The sequence below is a fragment of the Nansenia antarctica genome, assembly GCF_963989245.1.
Source record: "Nansenia antarctica genome assembly, contig: SUPER_16_unloc_1, whole genome shotgun sequence".
Classification (NCBI taxonomy): domain Eukaryota; kingdom Metazoa; phylum Chordata; class Actinopteri; order Argentiniformes; family Microstomatidae; genus Nansenia; species Nansenia antarctica.
In genome coordinates, this window is record NW_027663469.1 from 47940 (window position 1) to 70977 (window position 23038).

The window sequence follows — 23038 nt, forward strand, 5'->3', positions numbered from 1 at the left end:
GTTTGCTGACAAAATGGACCCTGGCTATAACTGTGAGGTCACAGTGTCTGAAGTTAGAATTCTTCTAAAACATAAGTGATTGATGACAACCATAGAACATGCAGCTGGAGTTCTAGAATCCAGCTAGAGTACACATGCCGTTCATTTACCTGCAATTCATCTGTGAAGAGCTAGATAGATAAACGTTATTCGTTCTTTTCCCCCCAAAAATTGAAGACATGAATCCTAGTGCGCCTATTCAATGGATGGGGTCGTCAACATTCAGTGGGGTCGGCAACATCTTCGTTAAGGATTTAGTGGAGACGTTCAACAGCAAGCACCTCTACGACACGTTCTCGGAGTTTGGGAGCATCCTTTCCTGCAAGGTAGCGTCTGACGCGAATGGTAATGCTAAAGGCTATGGCTTTGTGCAGTATAACACCAAGGAGGCTGCTGAGAGAGCGATTAAGAGACTCAACGGCACGTTATTGAACGGCAGAAAAGTGTTCGTCAGAAAAGTGTTCTTCCAAACGCGCAAAGAACGAGAGGCTGAACTCGGATCCAGGGCCGGAGAGTTCACCAACGTGTATGTCAAGAACTTCGGAGAGGATATGGACGACCGACGCCTTCAGGAGAGGTTTGAAAGATTTGGACCAGTCCTGAGTGTCCGTGCCTTGACCGATGACGCTGGTAAATCCATGGGTTTTGGATTTGTCAACTTCGCAAGGCATGAGGATGCCAAGAGGGCCGTTGATGAGATGAACGGCCAGGAGCTAAATGGGAGGCGGGTCTACGTGGGCCGTGCCCAGAAGAGAGGAGAGCGCCAGACTGTGCTGAAGCGCCAGTTTGAGCATATAAATCAGGGCCACAGGACCAGATACCAGGTGTGTGTGTATATGAACAAACATAATACTGTATCAGAAAGCTCATAATCTTGGTAAGCATTGTTGATGTATTTGAGGCATGAAAAACATCTTAGTAAAACACAGTTTCTCTCTACCAGGGTGTCAATCTTTATGTCAAGAACTTGCACGATTGTTTGGACGACAAGCAGCTGCACAAAGAGTTCTCCCACTTCGGAACAATCACCAGCGCAAAGGTGATGACGGAGGGCGGACGCAGCAAGGGATTCGGCTTCGTGTGCTTCTCCTCCCCCGAGGACGCCACCAAGGCCGTGACCGTGATGAACGGTCGCATCGTGGCCACCAAGCCCCTGTACGTGGCCCTGGCCCAGGGCAAGGAGGAGCGCCAGGCTCGCGCAACCAACCAGCACGTGCAGAGTACGGCCAGCGGCTGCGCCGTTCCCAACCCAGGCATCAACCCCTACCAGGTTGCTCCCCCACCTGGGTTCTTCATGGCGGCCATTCCACAGGCCCAGAACTGTGCTGCACCGGACTTCACCAACCAGCTGGCTCAGCTGAGACCCACTCATCTCCTAGACACACCTCCTCAGCACTTCCAGAACACGCCCACCAACGCCATGTGTCCGTCGGCTACCAGGCCTAAGACCTTCAACGTTCCCAACCCAGGCATCAACCCCTACCAGGTTGCTCCCCCACCTGGGTTCTTCATGGCGGCCATTCCACAGGCCCAGAACTGTGCTGCACCGGACTTCACCAACCAGCTGGCTCAGCTGAGACCCACTCATCTCCTAGACACACCTCCTCAGCACTTCCAGAACACGCCCACCAACGCCATGTGTCCGTCGGCTACCAGGCCTAAGACCTTCAACGCTATGAAGGCCACGCCCTCCCTGGTTCCCCCTATGATGACCTCTCAGCGCGCGGGTCAGTATATTTAGTGAAGTAATCCTGCCCCAAAGAGCACTATCCAAACATTTGCCATAAATATCCCTTTGATTATGATTATCTTCCCTCTCAGCTACCCAGGCCTTGAGAAAGCACCCTGCCAGTGCAGACGCAGCTACAGCACGGATGCACACTGTGCCCCGTAACAAGTACACAGCTGGTGTACACCTCCTGCAGCACATGGCTCCCCAGCCACAGATCCCCATGAAGCAGCCTGCTATCCATGAGGAGCTTCGGACTGACTCCATTTTGGCTGCCGTTCCCCATGAGGACCTGAAGCAAATGATAGGCGAGTCTATTTGTTTGTTTCAATGAATCCCCCATTAGGTTAGTATAATTACTGTTACTGATATTTATTCTCCCCCTCCCTCCAGGTGAGCGTTTCTCATCTATCCACAGCATGCACCCCATCGCTCCCAAGGTCACTGGCATGCTGCTGGAGATGGACAACTCTGACCTGCTCCGCATGCTGGAGTCTCCACAGTTCCTGCGCTCCAAGGTGGACGAAGCGGTCGCTGCGCTGGAGGCCCACTCATTCATTCATTCATGGAAGACCATTCATTCATTCACTGGGCTGAGGAGGCTGTACAGAAATCTGGCCACGTCCCAGTTTGAGTTTCAAGCGGCTAACGCGTAAAAAAGGAGACGCGGACTTTGAAACCTACTTCACCGATAACTATGCAAAACGAATAAATGACTTCATCACAAAATGAAATCGATTGACTCAGCTATGTCTAAAAAAAGGGTAAGCTGTACCTCGATGATGAATGTAAAAGCACTGGTTGGACCAGGCTACACGTGAACGCGCAAAACGGAGATTAGGGGTGAAAACCTGTCAACATTGGGATTTGAAAATAAGGGATATTTTCCCGAAAATAAGGGATATCCCTCGCACGCCCCCGGGCCGTCCCCACCCCCACCCCCACCCCACCGTCCACAAACCATACCCCTTACATTTAGACAAGGGTACACACAGTCAATCCTAACATCACCACTAGACAACCATAGGATACCTCGATGGAGCATGCTGGTCACTTGTGGGGGAAACATGCACTGATCAATGGGCGAACCACTGCCACGTGACCTATTTTGATCTACAAGGCTTCTCACTCCCTCTCTCTTATTCATACAATACGATATTACAATATATTAGAAATATTGGTTTTAACATTATGTTGTTTTTTTTATTTTTTTGTGCTTTGCATTCATAACATTATAATGTACAATTGTGATTAAAATGCAATAGGAAACTATCAATTAAAATGTGGGTATGAACGACTGTCTGTGTTTTCTTTTTGTATAGTGTGTCAACACATTTTCGACCTTATCTGGACGTGTAGAGCACATCATATAATGTGCAACAATACTATGTGCAATATGACAACCCTTGTGTACATAAGGTTCAGATATAGGACTGCAAGCAGGATGCCATTTAATAAGTAACACCTTGACATTTTGTGTGGATATGCTCAGATCATAGTTCAGAATGACATACTACACATGATTGACAAAGAGACAAAGTAATTCATAATTAAATGAAAGCAATGAAGATTGAGAGCTGCTCGAATCTTAAAAGTGAGGCTAGCAGAAAATGGACCCTGATTCATTATGGTCGCAGTTGTGTGCACTGATCTCAAGTTAAGATTCCACCCATAGAACCCAAGGTATGGGCTCCAACTAATCATACCATTGCACAACCCTTTTTCAAAAGTATTCCTTTGTGCATCCATTCCAATTTAAGTCCACATGGGGGAGCTAGAGCATACTTCAGGAGAAGGGTGGGGCTGAAAAGGAAATAACATGATAGCATGATACCAAGACAGTTCACCTACATACACAAGTTGTTTCCTAACTCGGTTCTACTGTTTTTGGGCTTCCAGTTAACAAAATAACATGTAGCCTATATGTTTTTAGTATAGCTCAACTTCACTATCCAAGGTTAGTGTGGTGTTCTCTCTGTGACCGTACTTCAAACTTCCTGTGATTGTGAAAAGAATACTCTGAGATTTACTGCATTTCTGCATTATAACTGCATTATTACAGAAGGTGAATTTCATACTTCACGGCTTTCATGATTTATTACTGTCTTTCCTGTGCACTCACAAATGCAATGTTGACCCAATGTGGGTGTGGCACATAATGTGCAAGTGTCCAGAAGTGTTCTAATTTTCAGTAGAAAATAACTTCACTGCAACTTTTGAAAATACATTTATTCTCTGGTATAAAAGATTAACAAACGCAGGAAAATCTTATAAAAACATGATTTAGTACATTTTTAAACCACTATTATGACCCTGAAAACATTTAACAGCTAAGCTGAGGCCTATTATAACACATTTTCAGTTCAAGCCAATGTCTTGGCAAAAATAGGGGTCCAATTCAATTACAATGTTTTTCATTATCAAACTGCATTTTGGGCCTTTCCTGATAACCATGTCAATGATGGCACGGGCTCTGTCTGCCCTTATCACTTTAGACATTACTGCCTCTGCTTCATGTGGATTCATCACTTTCTCTAGTTGAAGTTTGTCCAGTAGAGAGTCAAGATTTGGGCCTGATACTCCGTTCACAAACTTTGGCCGCACAGACGTCAGAGTGTCTGCTGCTGAAGATGTCTGACTGCAATCAGCCTGTGGCCTCTCCACTGATGCAGCACCTTGTATGGGAAACAAAAAGGGACATTCATCTAGTCTATGACGGTTGTGTTGTGCTATGTAGTCTATGACCAAACCAGTGTTGGTGAAGTGAAGACAGTTTTATGGCAGGTTGAAGTTCATCCGTTCTGCATTTACACCAGCTAATGATCAGCTAAGTCCTATTTCTTAAATCATCTTTAACCTTGAATATAGGGAGGGACTGATTCATTTCAGATCGGGGATACAAGATGAGTGAACTGACCAGGTATTATCCTGAACCTGACCACCAGACTTTAGGGTCAATTCCATTTCAATTCAGGAAGTCAGCTGAAAGTCTATTGAATTCTAATTTAAATTCCTCATTAAAAATAATGTTCATCTTCACAATACCTTCATGATTGAGTAATTAGCTCAACCAGATGGACTGGGCTAAAACTAAAATATCCAGCCTAGGGTGACAACATGATCTACAGAAACAGCTACAGAAACAATATTTGTACAGAATGTATCTCCACTCAGACTTATAATAGGTGAATTTAACTTAGAAACGTATTTTCTTTCTATTTCTATCTATTAGCACCGCCAAAGCCAGCCTGGCCTGGTTTACACACGTCCGTGAAAGTGAAAGTGAAACTAACAATTTCCCTTTATTTTCCATATTTCTACATAGTTCGTAATAGATAGTTGCATATTCAATGTTTTTTGTGTGTAACTAAACCAATTGCTGTTTGCTTCCCCAGCTTTTCCACATTGTTTTAATAAAATCATTTGGACAAGAGAAGTCACTTGTTTTGACAATTTCCATTCTCGACAACTTACATTTGATAAATTCCTCCAGTTCCACTGCCGGCTGGTTGTAGCCATTTGCCTTTAATACCTCAATCGCTACAGGGATGGCACCAGCGTCAGTGAATCGTGTGATTAAAAGTTTAACGATGTCAATAACATCCTTATCCTCCACATCGTTCTCGAAGATGCGCCGTTCCTGACCCTTCTGCGCGCGGTCGCAACGTTTAGATAAAAAGTTGCTGTTGTATAACTTTAAACATTGGATTAAAGAGATTATTAAGTGGATACAACTATATATTAAGCATTGTGTCCGTATTGAAATTGGAAAATGTAACCCTTGAGAACGAAACTTACAGAGCCATGCCTACATAACATGATGTGATGTTTAATGCTGAAACCCTAACTGACCTGCCTCTATTTTGCAACTTGCCTGCCTTGGCCCTATCAAAAAGAGCCTGAGTGTTCTACAGTGGCCTTCCCAATCACCGGATCTGAATCCAATAGAACACCTTTGGGATGTGGTAGAACGGGAGATTCACAACTTGAGAGTGCACCTGAAAAATCTATCAAGTCATGATGGACCAGAATCTCAAAGGAATGTTTAACATCTTGTGGAATCTATGCCACGAAGGATTGAGACTGTTTTGAGAGCAAAGGGAGGCCCTACCCAGTATTACAGTAGTAGGCTATAGTGTTCCTAATAAAGTGAGTGTAGTAGCCAAAGCCACGGTGTGGTTTTATTGGACCATAGCGAAAGTGAGGTAATGCAGAAATGTAATTCATCTAAATGTGATGTAAATTTGACTGAATTCCTGCCAGTTTACATTAGGGATGCAACCTCAGCAAATATGTTCAAGTCAAGACTAAAAACCCATCTTTTTAATATTGCCTTTAAATGACTAAATAATTAAATTATGATTATATAATGATTGGAGCACTTTGAGCTGCAACGTTTGCAGGAAAAGCGCTATACAAATAAAAAGTTATTATTATTATTATTATTATTATTATTATTATCTGTTTACTGTAGTTATATCAGTATTACAAAGCATTTGAGATGGGACAGTTCTGGTATTTTTGCCACCAAAATGCTAACTTTGATACACTTGGGTATCCATAAACCATAAAAGAGTTTTACTGAAAAGAAAAAGGGAAACGGCTAGAAGCAATATATGAAATCTGTAGCTTTATGTCTATACACAGTAATGTATAAGAAAAAGGTTATTTAAACATGTGACAATGTGCTGTATGTTTCTACGTTGAACAGTTGTTGTAGAAAATGAACAAACAAATTAGTTTAATTAATTCTATTAATTAATTTCTATAATAAGTTGTTCTATGCTACTTGGAAGTTTTGAGTCATATTTCAACTTGTCTGATTGCGATGACATGATTTGTGATGAATATAGGTCAACTCTACAATTTTATTATTCATGTTAAATACATCTGCTGGAGAAGGAATTCCTCATGAACCCCTAAATAGGTTTGCTGACAAAATGGACCCTGGCTATAACTGTGAGGTCACAGTGTCTGAAGTTAGAATTCTTCTAAAACATAAGTGATTGATGACAACCATAGAACATGCAGCTGGAGTTCTAGAATCCAGCTAGAGTATATGCCGTTCATTTACCTGCAATTCATCTGTGAAGAGCTAGATAGATAAACGTTATTCGTTCTTTTCCCCCCAAAAATTGAAGACATGAATCCTAGTGCGCCTATTCAATGGATGGGGTCGTCAACATTCAGTGGGGTCGGCAACATCTTCGTTAAGGATTTAGTGGAGACGTTCAACAGCAAGCACCTCTACGACACGTTCTCGGAGTTTGGGAGCATCCTTTCCTGCAAGGTAGCGTCTGACGCGAATGGTAATGCTAAAGGCTATGGCTTTGTGCAGTATAACACCAAGGAGGCTGCTGAGAGAGCGATTAAGAGACTCAACGGCACGTTATTGAACGGCAGAAAAGTGTTCGTCAGAAAAGTGTTCTTCCAAACGCGCAAAGAACGAGAGGCTGAACTCGGATCCAGGGCCGGAGAGTTCACCAACGTGTATGTCAAGAACTTCGGAGAGGATATGGACGACCGACGCCTTCAGGAGAGGTTTGAAAGATTTGGACCAGTCCTGAGTGTCCGTGCCTTGACCGATGACGCTGGTAAATCCATGGGTTTTGGATTTGTCAACTTCGCAAGGCATGAGGATGCCAAGAGGGCCGTTGATGAGATGAACGGCCAGGAGCTAAATGGGAGGCGGGTCTACGTGGGCCGTGCCCAGAAGAGAGGAGAGCGCCAGACTGTGCTGAAGCGCCAGTTTGAGCATATAAATCAGGGCCACAGGACCAGATACCAGGTGTGTGTGTATATGAACAAACATAATACTGTATCAGAAAGCTCATAATCTTGGTAAGCATTGTTGATGTATTTGAGGCATGAAAAACATCTTAGTAAAACACAGTTTCTCTCTACCAGGGTGTCAATCTTTATGTCAAGAACTTGCACGATTGTTTGGACGACAAGCAGCTGCACAAAGAGTTCTCCCACTTCGGAACAATCACCAGCGCAAAGGTGATGACGGAGGGCGGACGCAGCAAGGGATTCGGCTTCGTGTGCTTCTCCTCCCCCGAGGACGCCACCAAGGCCGTGACCGTGATGAACGGTCGCATCGTGGCCACCAAGCCCCTGTACGTGGCCCTGGCCCAGGGCAAGGAGGAGCGCCAGGCTCGCGCAACCAACCAGCACGTGCAGAGTACGGCCAGCGGCTGCGCCGTTCCCAACCCAGGCATCAACCCCTACCAGGTTGCTCCCCCACCTGGGTTCTTCATGGCGGCCATTCCACAGGCCCAGAACTGTGCTGCACCGGACTTCACCAACCAGCTGGCTCAGCTGAGACCCACTCATCTCCTAGACACACCTCCTCAGCACTTCCAGAACACGCCCACCAACGCCATGTGTCCGTCGGCTACCAGGCCTAAGACCTTCAACGTTCCCAACCCAGGCATCAACCCCTACCAGGTTGCTCCCCCACCTGGGTTCTTCATGGCGGCCATTCCACAGGCCCAGAACTGTGCTGCACCGGACTTCACCAACCAGCTGGCTCAGCTGAGACCCACTCATCTCCTAGACACACCTCCTCAGCACTTCCAGAACACGCCCACCAACGCCATGTGTCCGTCGGCTACCAGGCCTAAGACCTTCAACGCTATGAAGGCCACGCCCTCCCTGGTTCCCCCTATGATGACCTCTCAGCGCGCGGGTCAGTATATTTAGTGAAGTAATCCTGCCCCAAAGAGCACTATCCAAACATTTGCCATAAATATCCCTTTGATTATGATTATCTTCCCTCTCAGCTACCCAGGCCTTGAGAAAGCACCCTGCCAGTGCAGACGCAGCTACAGCACGGATGCACACTGTGCCCCGTAACAAGTACACAGCTGGTGTACACCTCCTGCAGCACATGGCTCCCCAGCCACAGATCCCCATGAAGCAGCCTGCTATCCATGAGGAGCTTCGGACTGACTCCATTTTGGCTGCCGTTCCCCATGAGGACCTGAAGCAAATGATAGGCGAGTCTATTTGTTTGTTTCAATGAATCCCCCATTAGGTTAGTATAATTACTGTTACTGATATTTATTCTCCCCCTCCCTCCAGGTGAGCGTTTCTCATCTATCCACAGCATGCACCCCATCTCTCCCAAGGTCACTGGCATGCTGCTGGAGATGGACAACTCTGACCTGCTCCGCATGCTGGAGTCTCCACAGTTCCTGCGCTCCAAGGTGGACGAAGCGGTCGCTGCGCTGGAGGCCCACTCATTCATTCATTCATGGAAGACCATTCATTCATTCACTGGGCTGAGGAGGCTGTACAGAAATCTGGCCACGTCCCAGTTTGAGTTTCAAGCGGCTAACGCGTAAAAAAGGAGACGCGGACTTTGAAACCTACTTCACCGATAACTATGCAAAACGAATAAATGACTTCATCACAAAATGAAATCGATTGACTCAGCTATGTCTAAAAAAAGGGTAAGCTGTACCTCGATGATGAATGTAAAAGCACTGGTTGGACCAGGCTACACGTGAACGCGCAAAACGGAGATTAGGGGTGAAAACCTGTCAACATTGGGATTTGAAAATAAGGGATATTTTCCCGAAAATAAGGGATATCCCTCGCACGCCCCCGGGCCGTCCCCACCCCCACCCCCACCCCACCGTCCACAAACCATACCCCTTACATTTAGACAAGGGTACACACAGTCAATCCTAACATCACCACTAGACAACCATAGGATACCTCGATGGAGCATGCTGGTCACTTGTGGGGGAAACATGCACTGATCAATGGGCGAACCACTGCCACGTGACCTATTTTGATCTACAAGGCTTCTCACTCCCTCTCTCTTATTCATACAATACGATATTACAATATATTAGAAATATTGGTTTTAACATTATGTTGTTTTTTTTATTTTTTTGTGCTTTGCATTCATAACATTATAATGTACAATTGTGATTAAAATGCAATAGGAAACTATCAATTAAAATGTGGGTATGAACGACTGTCTGTGTTTTCTTTTTGTATAGTGTGTCAACACATTTTCGACCTTATCTGGACGTGTAGAGCACATCATATAATGTGCAACAATACTATGTGCAATATGACAACCCTTGTGTACATAAGGTTCAGATATAGGACTGCAAGCAGGATGCCATTTAATAAGTAACACCTTGACATTTTGTGTGGATATGCTCAGATCATAGTTCAGAATGACATACTACACATGATTGACAAAGAGACAAAGTAATTCATAATTAAATGAAAGCAATGAAGATTGAGAGCTGCTCGAATCTTAAAAGTGAGGCTAGCAGAAAATGGACCCTGATTCATTATGGTCGCAGTTGTGTGCACTGATCTCAAGTTAAGATTCCACCCATAGAACCCAAGGTATGGGCTCCAACTAATCATACCATTGCACAACCCTTTTTCAAAAGTATTCCTTTGTGCATCCATTCCAATTTAAGTCCACATGGGGGAGCTAGAGCATACTTCAGGAGAAGGGTGGGGCTGAAAAGGAAATAACATGATAGCATGATACCAAGACAGTTCACCTACATACACAAGTTGTTTCCTAACTCGGTTCTACTGTTTTTGGGCTTCCAGTTAACAAAATAACATGTAGCCTATGTTTTTAGTATAGCTCAACTTCACTATCCAAGGTTAGTGTGGTGTTCTCTCTGTGACCGTACTTCAAACTTCCTGTGATTGTGAAAAGAATACTCTGAGATTTACTGTATTTCTGCATTATAACTGCATTATTACAGAAGGTGAATTTCATACTTCACGGCTTTCATGATTTATTACTGTCTTTCCTGTGCACTCACAAATGCAATGTTGACCCAATGTGGGTGTGGCACATAATGTGCAAGTGTCCAGAAGTGTTCTAATTTTCAGTAGAAAATAACTTCACTGCAACTTTTGAAAATACATTTATTCTCTGGTATAAAAGATTAACAAACGCAGGAAAATCTTATAAAAACATGATTTAGTACATTTTTAAACCACTATTATGACCCTGAAAACATTTAACAGCTAAGCTGAGGCCTATTATAACACATTTTCAGTTCAAGCCAATGTCTTGGCAAAAATAGGGGTCCAATTCAATTACAATGTTTTTCATTATCAAACTGCATTTTGGGCCTTTCCTGATAACCATGTCAATGATGGCACGGGCTCTGTCTGCCCTTATCACTTTAGACATTACTGCCTCTGCTTCATGTGGATTCATCACTTTCTCTAGTTGAAGTTTGTCCAGTAGAGAGTCAAGATTTGGGCCTGATACTCCGTTCACAAACTTTGGCCGCACAGACGTCAGAGTGTCTGCTGCTGAAGATGTCTGACTGCAATCAGCCTGTGGCCTCTCCACTGATGCAGCACCTTGTATGGGAAACAAAAAGGGACATTCATCTAGTCTATGACGGTTGTGTTGTGCTATGTAGTCTATGACCAAACCAGTGTTGGTGAAGTGAAGACAGTTTTATGGCAGGTTGAAGTTCATCCGTTCTGCATTTACACCAGCTAATGATCAGCTAAGTCCTATTTCTTAAATCATCTTTAACCTTGAATATAGGGAGGGACTGATTCATTTCAGATCGGGGATACAAGATGAGTGAACTGACCAGGTATTATCCTGAACCTGACCACCAGACTTTAGGGTCAATTCCATTTCAATTCAGGAAGTCAGCTGAAAGTCTATTGAATTCTAATTTAAATTCCTCATTAAAAATAATGTTCATCTTCACAATACCTTCATGATTGAGTAATTAGCTCAACCAGATGGACTGGGCTAAAACTAAAATATCCAGCCTAGGGTGACAACATGATCTACAGAAACAGCTACAGAAACAATATTTGTACAGAATATATCTCCACTCAGACTTATAATAGGTGAATTTAACTTAGAAACGTATTTTCTTTCTATTTCTATCTATTAGCACCGCCAAAGCCAGCCTGGCCTGGTTTACACACGTCCGTGAAAGTGAAAGTGAAACTAACAATTTCCCTTTATTTTCCATATTTCTACATAGTTCGTAATAGATAGTTGCATATTCAATGTTTTTTGTGTGTAACTAAACCAATTGCTGTTTGCTTCCCCAGCTTTTCCACATTGTTTTAATAAAATCATTTGGACAAGAGAAGTCACTTGTTTTGACAATTTCCATTCTCGACAACTTACATTTGATAAATTCCTCCAGTTCCACTGCCGGCTGGTTGTAGCCATTTGCCTTTAATACCTCAATCGCTACAGGGATGGCACCAGCGTCAGTGAATCGTGTGATTAAAAGTTTAACGATGTCAATAACATCCTTATCCTCCACATCGTTCTCGAAGATGCGCCGTTCCTGACCCTTCTGCGCGCGGTCGCAACGTTTAGATAAAAAGTTGCTGTTGTATAACTTTAAACATTGGATTAAAGAGATTATTAAGTGGATACAACTATATATTAAGCATTGTGTCCGTATTGAAATTGGAAAATGTAACCCTTGAGAACGAAACTTACAGAGCCATGCCTACATAACATGATGTGATGTTTAATGCTGAAACCCTAACTGACCTGCCTCTATTTTGCAACTTGCCTGCCTTGGCCCTATCAAAAAGAGCCTGAGTGTTCTACAGTGGCCTTCCCAATCACCGGATCTGAATCCAATAGAACACCTTTGGGATGTGGTAGAACGGGAGATTCACAACTTGAGAGTGCACCTGAAAAATCTATCAAGTCATGATGGACCAGAATCTCAAAGGAATGTTTAACATCTTGTGGAATCTATGCCACGAAGGATTGAGACTGTTTTGAGAGCAAAGGGAGGCCCTACCCAGTATTACAGTAGTAGGCTATAGTGTTCCTAATAAAGTGAGTGTAGTAGCCAAAGCCACGGTGTGGTTTTATTGGACCATAGCGAAAGTGAGGTAATGCAGAAATGTAATTCATCTAAATGTGATGTAAATTTGACTGAATTCCTGCCAGTTTACATTAGGGATGCAACCTCAGCAAATATGTTCAAGTCAAGACTAAAAACCCATCTTTTTAATATTGCCTTTAAATGACTAAATAATTAAATTATGATTATATAATGATTGGAGCACTTTGAGCTGCAACGTTTGCAGGAAAAGCGCTATACAAATAAAAAGTTATTATTATTATTATTATTATTATTATTATTATCTGTTTACTGTAGTTATATCAGTATTACAAAGCATTTGAGATGGGACAGTTCTGGTATTTTTGCCACCAAAATGCTAACTTTGATACACTTGGGTATCCATAAACCATAAAAGAGTTTTACTGAAAAGAAAAAGGGAAACGGCTAGAAGCAATATATGAAATCTGTAGCTTTATGTCTATACACAGTAATGTATAAGAAAAAGGTTATTTAAACATGTGACAATGTGCTGTATGTTTCTACGTTGAACAGTTGTTGTAGAAAATGAACAAACAAATTAGTTTAATTAATTCTATTAATTAATTTCTATAATAAGTTGTTCTATGCTACTTGGAAGTTTTGAGTCATATTTCAACTTGTCTGATTGCGATGACATGATTTGTGATGAATATAGGTCAACTCTACAATTTTATTATTCATGTTAAATACATCTGCTGGAGAAGGAATTCCTCATGAACCCCTAAATAGGTTTGCTGACAAAATGGACCCTGGCTATAACTGTGAGGTCACAGTGTCTGAAGTTAGAATTCTTCTAAAACATAAGTGATTGATGACAACCATAGAACATGCAGCTGGAGTTCTAGAATCCAGCTAGAGTACACATGCCGTTCATTTACCTGCAATTCATCTGTGAAGAGCTAGATAGATAAACGTTATTCGTTCTTTTCCCCCAAAAAATTGAAGACATGAATCCTAGTGCGCCTATTCAATGGATGGGGTCGTCAACATTCAGTGGGGTCGGCAACATCTTCGTTAAGGATTTAGTGGAGACGTTCAACAGCAAGCACCTCTACGACACGTTCTCGGAGTTTGGGAGCATCCTTTCCTGCAAGGTAGCGTCTGACGCGAATGGTAATGCTAAAGGCTATGGCTTTGTGCAGTATAACACCAAGGAGGCTGCTGAGAGAGCGATTAAGAGACTCAACGGCACGTTATTGAACGGCAGAAAAGTGTTCGTCAGAAAAGTGTTCTTCCAAACGCGCAAAGAACGAGAGGCTGAACTCGGATCCAGGGCCGGAGAGTTCACCAACGTGTATGTCAAGAACTTCGGAGAGGATATGGACGACCGACGCCTTCAGGAGAGGTTTGAAAGATTTGGACCAGTCCTGAGTGTCCGTGCCTTGACCGATGACGCTGGTAAATCCATGGGTTTTGGATTTGTCAACTTCGCAAGGCATGAGGATGCCAAGAGGGCCGTTGATGAGATGAACGGCCAGGAGCTAAATGGGAGGCGGGTCTACGTGGGCCGTGCCCAGAAGAGAGGAGAGCGCCAGACTGTGCTGAAGCGCCAGTTTGAGCATATAAATCAGGGCCACAGGACCAGATACCAGGTGTGTGTGTATATGAACAAACATAATACTGTATCAGAAAGCTCATAATCTTGGTAAGCATTGTTGATGTATTTGAGGCATGAAAAACATCTTAGTAAAACACAGTTTCTCTCTACCAGGGTGTCAATCTTTATGTCAAGAACTTGCACGATTGTTTGGACGACAAGCAGCTGCACAAAGAGTTCTCCCACTTCGGAACAATCACCAGCGCAAAGGTGATGACGGAGGGCGGACGCAGCAAGGGATTCGGCTTCGTGTGCTTCTCCTCCCCCGAGGACGCCACCAAGGCCGTGACCGTGATGAACGGTCGCATCGTGGCCACCAAGCCCCTGTACGTGGCCCTGGCCCAGGGCAAGGAGGAGCGCCAGGCTCGCGCAACCAACCAGCACGTGCAGAGTACGGCCAGCGGCTGCGCCGTTCCCAACCCAGGCATCAACCCCTACCAGGTTGCTCCCCCACCTGGGTTCTTCATGGCGGCCATTCCACAGGCCCAGAACTGTGCTGCACCGGACTTCACCAACCAGCTGGCTCAGCTGAGACCCACTCATCTCCTAGACACACCTCCTCAGCACTTCCAGAACACGCCCACCAACGCCATGTGTCCGTCGGCTACCAGGCCTAAGACCTTCAACGCTATGAAGGCCACGCCCTCCCTGGTTCCCCCTATGATGACCTCTCAGCGCGCGGGTCAGTATATTTAGTGAAGTAATCCTGCCCCAAAGAGCACTATCCAAACATTTGCCATAAATATCCCTTTGATTATGATTATCTTCCCTCTCAGCTACCCAGGCCTTGAGAAAGCACCCTGCCAGTGCAGACGCAGCTACAGCACGGATGCACACTGTGCCCCGTAACAAGTACACAGCTGGTGTACACCTCCTGCAGCACATGGCTCCCCAGCCACAGATCCCCATGAAGCAGCCTGCTATCCATGAGGAGCTTCGGACTGACTCCATTTTGGCTGCCGTTCCCCATGAGGACCTGAAGCAAATGATAGGCGAGTCTATTTGTTTGTTTCAATGAATCCCCCATTAGGTTAGTATAATTACTGTTACTGATATTTATTCTCCCCCTCCCTCCAGGTGAGCGTTTCTCATCTATCCACAGCATGCACCCCATCGCTCCCAAGGTCACTGGCATGCTGCTGGAGATGGACAACTCTGACCTGCTCCGCATGCTGGAGTCTCCACAGTTCCTGCGCTCCAAGGTGGACGAAGCGGTCGCTGCGCTGGAGGCCCACTCATTCATTCATTCATGGAAGACCATTCATTCATTCACTGGGCTGAGGAGGCTGTACAGAAATCTGGCCACGTCCCAGTTTGAGTTTCAAGCGGCTAACGCGTAAAAAAGGAGACGCGGACTTTGAAACCTACTTCACCGATAACTATGCAAAACGAATAAATGACTTCATCACAAAATGAAATCGATTGACTCAGCTATGTCTAAAAAAAGGGTAAGCTGTACCTCGATGATGAATGTAAAAGCACTGGTTGGACCAGGCTACACGTGAACGCGCAAAACGGAGATTAGGGGTGAAAACCTGTCAACATTGGGATTTGAAAATAAGGGATATTTCCCCGAAAATAAGGGATATCCCTCGCACGCCCCCGGGCCGTCCCCACCCCCACCCCCACCCCACCGTCCACAAACCATACCCCTTACATTTAGACAAGGGTACACACAGTCAATCCTAACATCACCACTAGACAACCATAGGATACCTCGATGGAGCATGCTGGTCACTTGTGGGGGAAACATGCACTGATCAATGGGCGAACCACTGCCACGTGACCTATTTTGATCTACAAGGCTTCTCACTCCCTCTCTCTTATTCATACAATACGATATTACAATATATTAGAAATATTGGTTTTAACATTATGTTGTTTTTTTTATTTTTTTGTGCTTTGCATTCATAACATTATAATGTACAATTGTGATTAAAATGCAATAGGAAACTATCAATTAAAATGTGGGTATGAACGACTGTCTGTGTTTTCTTTTTGTATAGTGTGTCAACACATTTTCGACCTTATCTGGACGTGTAGAGCACATCATATAATGTGCAACAATACTATGTGCAATATGACAACCCTTGTGTACATAAGGTTCAGATATAGGACTGCAAGCAGGATGCCATTTAATAAGTAACACCTTGACATTTTGTGTGGATATGCTCAGATCATAGTTCAGAATGACATACTACACATGATTGACAAAGAGACAAAGTAATTCATAATTAAATGAAAGCAATGAAGATTGAGAGCTGCTCGAATCTTAAAAGTGAGGCTAGCAGAAAATGGACCCTGATTCATTATGGTCGCAGTTGTGTGCACTGATCTCAAGTTAAGATTCCACCCATAGAACCCAAGGTATGGGCTCCAACTAATCATACCATTGCACAACCCTTTTTCAAAAGTATTCCTTTGTGCATCCATTCCAATTTAAGTCCACATGGGGGAGCTAGAGCATACTTCAGGAGAAGGGTGGGGCTGAAAAGGAAATAACATGATAGCATGATACCAAGACAGTTCACCTACATACACAAGTTGTTTCCTAACTCGGTTCTACTGTTTTTGGGCTTCCAGTTAACAAAATAACATGTAGCCTATGTTTTTAGTATAGCTCAACTTCACTATCCAAGGTTAGTGTGGTGTTCTCTCTGTGACCGTACTTCAAACTTCCTGTGATTGTGAAAAGAATACTCTGAGATTTACTGTATTTCTGCATTATAACTGCATTATTACAGAAGGTGAATTTCATACTTCACGGCTTTCATGATTTATTACTGTCTTTCCTGTGCACTCACAAATGCAATGTTGACCCAATGTGGGTGTGGCACATAATGTGCAAGTGTCCAGAAGTGTTCTAATTTTCAGTAGAAAATAACTTCACTGCAACTTTTGAAAATACATTTATTCTCTGGTATAAAAGATTAACAAACGCAGGAAAATCTTATAAAAACATGATTTAGTACATTTTTAAACCACTATTATGACCCTGAAAACATTTAACAGCTAAGCTGAGGCCTATTATAACACATTTTCAGTTCAAGCCAATGTCTTGGCAAAAATAGGGGTCCAATTCAATTACAATGTTTTTCATTATCAAACTGCATTTTGGGCCTTTCCTGATAACCATGTCAATGATGGCACGGGCTCTGTCTGCCCTTATCACTTTAGACATTACTGCCTCTGCTTCATGTGGATTCATCACTTTCTCTAGTTGAAGTTTGTCCAGTAGAGAGTCAAGATTTGGGCCTGATACTCCGTTCACAAACTTTGGCCGCACAGACGTCAGAGTGTCTGCTGCTGAAGATGTCTGACTGCAATCAGCCTGTGGCCTCTCCACTGATGCAGCACCTTGTATGGGAAACAAAAAGGGACATTCATCTAGTAGTCTATGACGGTTGTGTTGTGCTATGTAGTCTATGACCAAACCAGTGTTGGTGAAGTGAAGACAGTTTTATGGCAGGTTGAAGTTCATCCGTTCTGCATTTACACCAGCTAATGATCAGCTAAGTCCTATTTCTTAAATCATCTTTAACCTTGAATATAGGGAGGGACTGATTCATTTCAGATCGGGGATACAAGATGAGTGAACTGACCAGGTATTATCCTGAACCTGACCACCAGACTTTAGGGTCAATTCCATTTCAATTCAGGAAGTCAGCTGAAAGTCTATTGAATTCTAATTTAAATTCCTCATTAAAAATAATGTTCATCTTCACAATACCTTCATGATTGAGTAATTAGCTCAACCAGATGGACTGGGCTAAAACTAAAATATCCAGCCTAGGGTGACAACATGATCTACAGAAACAGCTACAGAAACAATATTTGTACAGAATGTATCTCCACTCAGACTTATAATAGGTGAATTTAACTTAGAAACGTATTTTCTTTCTATTTCTATCTATTAGCACCGCCAAAGCAGCCTGGCCTGGTTTACACACGTCCGTGAAAGTGAAAGTGAAACTAACAATTTCCCTTTATTTTCCATATTTCTACATAGTTCGTAATAGATAGTTGCATATTCAATGTTTTTTGTGTGTAACTAAACCAATTGCTGTTTGCTTCCCCAGCTTTTCCACATTGTTTTAATAAAATCATTTGGACAAGAGAAGTCACTTGTTTTGACAATTTCCATTCTCGACAACTTACATTTGATAAATTCCTCCAGTTCCACTGCCGGCTGGTTGTAGCCATTTGCCTTTAATACCTCAATCGCTACAGGGATGGCACCAGCGTCAGTGAATCGTGTGATTAAAAGTTTAACGATGTCAATAACATCCTTATCCTCCACATCGTTCTCCAAGATGCGCCGTTCCTGACCCTTCTGCGCGCGGTCGCAACGTTTAGATAAAAAGTTGCTGTTGTATAACTTTAAACATTGGATTAAAGAGATTATTAAGTGGATACAACTATATATTAAGCATTGTGTCCGTATTGAAATTGGAAAATGTAACCCTTGAGAACGAAACTTACAGAGCCATGCCTACATAACATGATGTGATGTTTAATGCTGAAACCCTAACTGACCTGCCTCTATTTTGCAACTTGCCTGCCTGGGCCCTATCAAAAAGAGCCTGAGTGTTCTACAGTGGCCTTCCCAATCACCGGATCTGAATCCAATAGAACACCTTTGGGATGTGGTAGAACGGGAGATTCACAACTTGAGAGTGCACCTGAAAAATCTATCAAGTCATGATGGACCAGAATCTCAAAGGAATGTTTAACATCTTGTGGAATCTATGCCACGAAGGATTGAGACTGTTTGGAGAGCAAAGGGAGGCCCTACCCAGTATTACAGTAGTAGGCTATAGTGTTCCTAATAAAGTGAGTGTAGTAGCCAAAGCCACGGTGTGGTTTTATTGGACCATAGCGAAAGTGAGGTAATGCAGAAATGTAATTCATCTAAATGTGATGTAAATTTGACTGAATTCCTGCCAGTTTACATTAGGGATGCAACCTCAGCAAATATGTTCAAGTCAAGACTAAAAACCCATCTTTTTAATATTGCCTTTAAATGACTAAATAATTAAATTATGATTATATAATGATTGGAGCACTTTGAGCTGCAACGTTTGCAGGAAAAGCGCTATACAAATAAAAAGTTATTATTATTATTATTATTATTATTATTATTATTATTATCTGTTTACTGTAGTTATATCAGTATTACAAAGCATTTGAGATGGGACAGTTCTGGTATTTTTGCCACCAAAATGCTAACTTTGATACACTTGGGTATCCATAAACCATAAAAGAGTTTTACTGAAAAGAAAAAGGGAAACGGCTAGAAGCAATATATGAAATCTGTAGCTTTATGTCTATACACAGTAATGTATAAGAAAAAGGTTATTTAAACATGTGACAATGTGCTGTATGTTTCTACGTTGAACAGTTGTTGTAGAAAATGAACAAACAAATTAGTTTAATTAATTCTATTAATTAATTTCTATAATAAGTTGTTCTATGCTACTTGGAAGTTTTGAGTCATATTTCAACTTGTCTGATTGCGATGACATGATTTGTGATGAATATAGGTCAACTCTACAATTTTATTATTCATGTTAAATACATCTGCTGGAGAAGGAATTCCTCATGAAGCCCTAAATAGGTTTGCTGACAAAATGGACCCTGGCTATAACTGTGAGGTCACAGTGTCTGAAGTTAGAATTCTTCTAAAACATAAGTGATTGATGACAACCATAGAACATGCAGCTGGAGTTCTAGAATCCAGCTAGAGTACACATGCCGTTCATTTACCTGCAATTCATCTGTGAAGAGCTAGATAGATAAACGTTATTCGTTCTTTTCCCCCAAAAAATTGAAGACATGAATCCTAGTGCGCCTATTCAATGGATGGGGTCGTCAACATTCAGTGGGGTCGGCAACATCTTCGTTAAGGATTTAGTGGAGACGTTCAACAGCAAGCACCTCTACGACACGTTCTCGGAGTTTGGGAGCATCCTTTCCTGCAAGGTAGCGTCTGACGCGAATGGTAATGCTAAAGGCTATGGCTTTGTGCAGTATAACACCAAGGAGGCTGCTGAGAGAGCGATTAAGAGACTCAACGGCACGTTATTGAACGGCAGAAAAGTGTTCGTCAGAAAAGTGTTCTTCCAAACGCGCAAAGAACGAGAGGCTGAACTCGGATCCAGGGCCGGAGAGTTCACCAACGTGTATGTCAAGAACTTCGGAGAGGATATGGACGACCGACGCCTTCAGGAGAGGTTTGAAAGATTTGGACCAGTCCTGAGTGTCCGTGCCTTGACCGATGACGCTGGTAAATCCATGGGTTTTGGATTGGTCAACTTCGCAAGGCATGAGGATGCCAAGAGGGCCGTTGATGAGATGAACGGCCAGGAGCTAAATGGGAGGCGGGTCTACGTGGGCCGTGCCCAGAAGAGAGGAGAGCGCCAGACTGTGCTGAAGCGCCAGTTTGAGCATATAAATCAGGGCCACAGGACCAGATACCAGGTGTGTGTGTATATGAACAAACATAATACTGTATCAGAAAGCTCATAATCTTGGTAAGCATTGTTGATGTATTTGAGGCATGAAAAACATCTTAGTAAAACACAGTTTCTCTCTACCAGGGTGTCAATCTTTATGTCAAGAACTTGCACGATTGTTTGGACGACAAGCAGCTGCACAAAGAGTTCTCCCACTTCGGAACAATCACCAGCGCAAAGGTGATGACGGAGGGCGGACGCAGCAAGGGATTCGGCTTCGTGTGCTTCTCCTCCCCCGAGGACGCCACCAAGGCCGTGACCGTGATGAACGGTCGCATCGTGGCCACCAAGCCCCTGTACGTGGCCCTGGCCCAGGGCAAGGAGGAGCGCCAGGCTCGCGCAACCAACCAGCACGTGCAGAGTACGGCCAGCGGCTGCGCCGTTCCCAACCCAGGCATCAACCCCTACCAGGTTGCTCCCCCACCTGGGTTCTTCATGGCGGCCATTCCACAGGCCCAGAACTGTGCTGCACCGGACTTCACCAACCAGCTGGCTCAGCTGAGACCCACTCATCTCCTAGACACACCTCCTCAGCACTTCCAGAACACGCCCACCAACGCCATGTGTCCGTCGGCTACCAGGCCTAAGACCTTCAACGTTCCCAACCCAGGCATCAACCCCTACCAGGTTGCTCCCCCACCTGGGTTCTTCATGGCGGCCATTCCACAGGCCCAGAACTGTGCTGCACCGGACTTCACCAACCAGCTGGCTCAGCTGAGACCCACTCATCTCCTAGACACACCTCCTCAGCACTTCCAGAACACGCCCACCAACGCCATGTGTCCGTCGGCTACCAGGCCTAAGACCTTCAACGCTATGAAGGCCACGCCCTCCCTGGTTCCCCCTATGATGACCTCTCAGCGCGCGGGTCAGTATATTTAGTGAAGTAATCCTGCCCCAAAGAGCACTATCCAAACATTTGCCATAAATATCCCTTTGATTATGATTATCTTCCCTCTCAGCTACCCAGGCCTTGAGAAAGCACCCTGCCAGTGCAGACGCAGCTACAGCACGGATGCACACTGTGCCCCGTAACAAGTACACAGCTGGTGTACACCTCCTGCAGCACATGGCTCCCCAGCCACAGATCCCCATGAAGCAGCCTGCTATCCATGAGGAGCTTCGGACTGACTCCATTTTGGCTGCCGTTCCCCATGAGGACCTGAAGCAAATGATAGGCGAGTCTATTTGTTTGTTTCAATGAATCCCCCATTAGGTTAGTATAATTACTGTTACTGATATTTATTCTCCCCCTCCCTCCAGGTGAGCGTTTCTCATCTATCCACAGCATGCACCCCATCGCTCCCAAGGTCACTGGCATGCTGCTGGAGATGGACAACTCTGACCTGCTCCGCATGCTGGAGTCTCCACAGTTCCTGCGCTCCAAGGTGGACGAAGCGGTCGCTGCGCTGGAGGCCCACTCATTCATTCATTCATGGAAGACCATTCATTCATTCACTGGGCTGAGGAGGCTGTACAGAAATCTGGCCACGTCCCAGTTTGAGTTTCAAGCGGCTAACGCGTAAAAAAGGAGACGCGGACTTTGAAACCTACTTCACCGATAACTATGCAAAACGAATAAATGACTTCATCACAAAATGAAATCGATTGACTCAGCTATGTCTAAAAAAAGGGTAAGCTGTACCTCGATGATGAATGTAAAAGCACTGGTTGGACCAGGCTACACGTGAACGCGCAAAACGGAGATTAGGGGTGAAAACCTGTCAACATTGGGATTTGAAAATAAGGGATATTTCCCCGAAAATAAGGGATATCCCTCGCACGCCCCCGGGCCGTCCCCACCCCCACCCCCACCCCACCGTCCACAAACCATACCCCTTACATTTAGACAAGGGTACACACAGTCAATCCTAACATCACCACTAGACAACCATAGGATACCTCGATGGAGCATGCTGGTCACTTGTGGGGGAAACATGCACTGATCAATGGGCGAACCACTGCCACGTGACCTATTTTGATCTACAAGGCTTCTCACTCCCTCTCTCTTATTCATACAATACGATATTACAATATATTAGAAATATTGGTTTTAACATTATGTTGTTTTTTTTATTTTTTTGTGCTTTGCATTCATAACATTATAATGTACAATTGTGATTAAAATGCAATAGGAAACTATCAATTAAAATGTGGGTATGAACGACTGTCTGTGTTTTCTTTTTGTATAGTGTGTCAACACATTTTCGACCTTATCTGGACGTGTAGAGCACATCATATAATGTGCAACAATACTATGTGCAATATG